This window comes from Plecotus auritus (assembly GCF_963455305.1).
Source record: "Plecotus auritus genome assembly, chromosome: 9".
In the NCBI taxonomy this organism is placed as follows: domain Eukaryota; kingdom Metazoa; phylum Chordata; class Mammalia; order Chiroptera; family Vespertilionidae; genus Plecotus; species Plecotus auritus.
The window spans coordinates 74,028,680-74,033,346 of record NC_137783.1 but is presented as its reverse complement, the minus strand read 5'-3'; positions in this window follow the sequence as shown (position 1 = coordinate 74,033,346).

The following is a 4,667-nucleotide window of genomic DNA, read 5'->3' as shown; positions in this document are numbered from 1 at the left end:
GCACTCAGCCAGGGTTACTTAGACAGGAAGTTGGGCAGAGCTGGCCTTGAATCCAGGTCTTCTGACCAGAAAGCCAGCGTTTTTATGATTTCACCATGTTCTCTCCAATCTGCCCAAGAGAAAACCAATCAATAGGTAAACATTTCTGAACATTCCAAAGAGATGTTGGGGGAGAAAAAAGGACCGTCCTTCATGATTACGTTTTTTTCTTGTTTCTGCGGGCACTCAATAGGCAGTAAACTCAATAGAAGGAAAAGTCTCTTTCTGGGGAGATACGAAGTCTTTGAAAAGAGCTTCTAAACACTGAAATATGTGTACAGTTCACTGGGTGCCTTCCCTCAGAGCTCCTGCGGAATGGGGCTTGTCAACCAGAGAAACCCTGACCTGCAGTCAGCTTATAGGCTTTCCTGCTTTTCACCAAATTTCTCTTCCTGGTAGCACTTTTGGCATTTTAATTTTAGACATGGGCAAAGGAGTGGGGGGGCTTTTAATTATTTTTTACTGAAATCTAACATGATTTCACCAAAATCATATGTGATCTTAGCCTATTGCTTCTTTCACACAGGGTATAAGAGGTGGCTTTAAAAAGCACCACTGGGCCCTGACTGGTGTGGCTCAGCTGGAACGTCTTCCGTGCACCAAAAGGTCGCCGGTTGCATTTGGGTCAGGCAGGTGCCCAGGTCAGGGCATGCGCCCAGGTTGTGGTTCGGTGGTCCCGGGCGGGAGGCAACTGATCGATGTTTCTTTCTCATATTGATGTTCCCCCCCCTCCCCCTCGCGTCCTCTCTCTCTCTCTCTCTCTCTCTCTCTCTCTCTAAAAGCACAGACGGGGAGATGTGGGCCTCCTCTCCAGTCCTAGTGGCACCTTTCTCACTGGGAATTGCCTCCTGCTCCCCTAAACATGGGGTGTAGGAGAAGGTACCCAGGAAAGAGGCAGGTTTGGGAATTTGGTAGATTTAGTTTCTATGCCAGCTTTGTCCCTTAGGAGCTGTGGGTTCATGGCCAAGTTTCTTAACTTCTTTGTGGTTACAGAGACATTAGGTATCCTAGGTATCCTCATTGCAGTCAAGACTTAGGAAATCTGCCAAATTTACATGCTATGAAGTGACAGGTTTGGATCTGAGACCCATATATGAGTTCTAACAGCTCTGTAGCTCCCTGTTATTCTTGGCTCTCTTGTATTTTATGCAAAATATACTTGGTCCAGGTGAATTAGCAGGCAACTAGGAGGTGGCCACTGTCCCTGCAGGTCTCCGCTGGATAATTTAAGATCTGGCTAATAAATATATGGAAAAGAGACAAAATTACAACTGGCAAATGACTTCTGAGTATCGAGGCACCCAGCTTTTTACAATTTTTCCAGCTTTCACCACTCCCCTTCCTATCTTCAGCCAAACGGAGCACAGGACACCAGCATACCACCAGGCCCCCTCACAAGGGACCACACATCTGGCTGGCAGGCAGCAGCCTCTTTGCAAGGCCAGAGTGCACGCACATGTGTAGGCTGGACCCAGGGGGTTGTGGGGAGTCCGCAGTCTGCACCTGCCTCATCCTGGCTTCTCCACAGACCCCTGGGTCTTGTAAGCATAACCCTAAAGGTTAATAATGATCACAAGAGGCAGCCCAGCATTGCCCCCCGTCTGGCTGAGAAGTTTACAACTTAAACTCATGGCAGAGAGAGAAATTGGCTCAATCACTTGGAGTAATGGTACATGGAGAGCCAGTTGGGCATGACTGCTATTTAACGCAAGGAAACCAGGCTGCTGTGCTTAACGTACATACACACTAATAAACACGTCATGCGACAAGGTGAAAATTACCACCACCTCCTGCATTCCCCACCTCCCTCAGCATTTGCCTGTTGGCCTCATCCCAACCCAATGAAGGGGACAAGAGTGGGAGAATAAGGCCACAAACAGATGCTCAAAGCTCCGATTATGTCAATACTCACAGATCACCTTTCACTCTTAAAAAGATTTACAAGAAATCTATGGCATTTTTATACACCAATAGTGAACTTACAAAAAAAAAAAAGATTTAAAATTTATCACAAGACTTTACTCCCAATTTTCATAAGGCATTTTGTAGGAGGAGGATGGAAAGAAAGGTTACCTGATGTCATTGCTAAGAACAGCTAACATTTTCAGATCTTTTATTGTGGGCCACCTTGGGCATCTTCCTGGCAAGTCTAGTGAGGTGGGTCCATTATTGTCCCCAGAATACAGATGAGGACACCTCAACTCAGGGAGCTCAAGTAATTGACCCAAGATGACCCAGGACCTAAGAGGTGGTGGTATCTGAACAGAGACCCCTGTGAGTGAATCAGAGCCCAGGCTCTCAGCCTTTATGCTGCACTGGGTGTTTAAGGACAAAGGAGGAAGTGGAGGATGAGGAGATCACTGACTTGACAGTGTTCTCAACAGTTCTAACTTTATTCCCTAAGGTCTCAGAGAGATCCTCATTAAGATGCCTTCCTATCTGCTTTCCCGTCACAAACGAAACTCTCAACTTTTACTTTTACCGTGTGCCAAGTGCAGCAGACACAGAGGTAAAACCCATAGTCACCCTGTCCCCACAGAGCTCATAGTCTAAGGGAAGGGGCAAGTGGAGAGAAATAGGTTCATGGAAACTGTTAGGATATTTCCCAGTTTCTGCCTTGGCCCTGTCCACACAGGATGATCCGGTCTCTGGATGGACCTGCTGTATGTATAACCAAACTGTGACGAGGCCAGAATTCCAGCTCAGACCCGGTGGCCCTGCTGCTTCTGTCAAATGAAACAAAGTGATCATTAAGGTAATGCTAGCTCCTATAATAAACAACCCCCAATATATAATAGTTAAAAAACTAGGGTAGCTGGATTTTTTAAAAAGACCAATTTAAATTTTTATTTCAGATACCGTTTTGGTTTTCTTCTTGGTTTTTGGTGTTTTTTTAGTGTAACTGCTCTGTGTAGTATTTGGGACATACTTATACTAAAAAATTATTTATCATTTGTCTAAAATTAAAATTAAACTGGGTGTCCTGAGTTTTATTTGGCAAACTCTACACACACACCGAAGGTTTATTTCTTGTTTATATCAAGTCCACAATGGGTGTTCTTACTAGGCAAGCAGCTATCATCCAAATTGCAATTCAGGGATCCAGGCTTTTTCCATCATGGCTCTGCCATCTTCATCACTTAACTTCCAAGGTAACTATCTATATGGTCATGGGGTCAAGTCACAGAAGGAAAAGGGCATAGAGGGTTCCACGTGGGAGTTTTTGTGGCCCAGTTCTGGAAGTGGCACACTGAACGTCTGCTCACAATTCAAACGTTGGCCAGAACTCAGTCACATGGCCTGTCCCTAACAGCAAGGTCAAATGGAAAATGTAACCCATGTGCTCTCGGGAAGGCCTGTGCAGAACGGCTGGCCAGGCTCTGCCACACCTGGTAACAGCAGCGCTAACTGCTCACACTTGTGCACACTCATGTCTCATAGGCTAGTGCTGTGTCCGGTCAGCAGTCCTACACCCACTGGCGTCCTTAGCAGGAGGCCAGAGGCTCTCTTCTCAGGCCTGGCTGGGTAACTAATAGCTACGTGGGGCTGGAGTACAAGGCCCCTGTGGGAGTAATGAGTGGTGCATTTCAAATCACTTCATTTTATTCAATGCAATTTAATAAATATTTATTAATGTGTCCCTAGAATACTGAGAAAAGCTTGGTCCTAGGCCCCTAAATGAGACATAAATTGGAATATAACCCTGTTATATCCTTAAAGAGCTGTATACAATTCAATTCAACAGCTTCCCCCAACCCTTATTTATATCCCACTGATTTTTCAAGGCTGAGTAAAAAACACATAGCTATAAAAAGTTCTGCCCTAAATATTGGGATACAGAATAGTACCTCCTCTCCTGAATTGGTGTATATGTTCATTCATTCAATTAGTTCATTCAGAGCAGATATATACTCTACTCTGAGGGTTGGGAATGGAAATATTAAATTGAACAAGATTGAGACATTGTCTTCCAGAAACGCACCGTGCAGGGGGTGGTCAGGATGCACATACGGCACTCAGGTCCGTCAGGGGAGAAATATATAGAATAGTGCAACTGAGACACACGTTGTCTTTATGGACTGTGGTGCTTCCAGAGGCACCTCCAATGAGTGTGACACTCCCCTGCACATCCCTCCAGGCTTTGTACATAACTGTGGCACTCCTGTTGTAACACAGCTGCCACGGATTGAAATCTATAGAAACTGAAATCTGTACCTGTAAACACCTCACATGTTAAACAGTTAGCTATTTAAAGTTAACTAGCCTAAGAAAATGTTACATACTTTCCTCTTCCTGGCCTCTCCACAGTGACGCACCAAAGTGTCAGAAAAGCCCCTGTTTCTGCTGAGGACTTGGGGGTTAATTTTCGGTGCAATGCCCGGAGGCTCCAATTCATGCACACTGTATGGAACCGCACCCCTGGACAGCTACAAAATTTTAGTTTTAAAAGTGAAGCTGAGCTGAAACCGGTTTGGCTCAGTGGATAGAGCGTCGGCCTGCGGACTGAAAGGTCCCAGGTTCAATTCCGGTCAAGGGCACGTACCTTGGTTGTGGGCACATCCCCAGTGGGAGGTGTGCAGGAGGCAGCTGATAGATGTTTCTCTCTCATCGATGTTTCTAACTCTCTA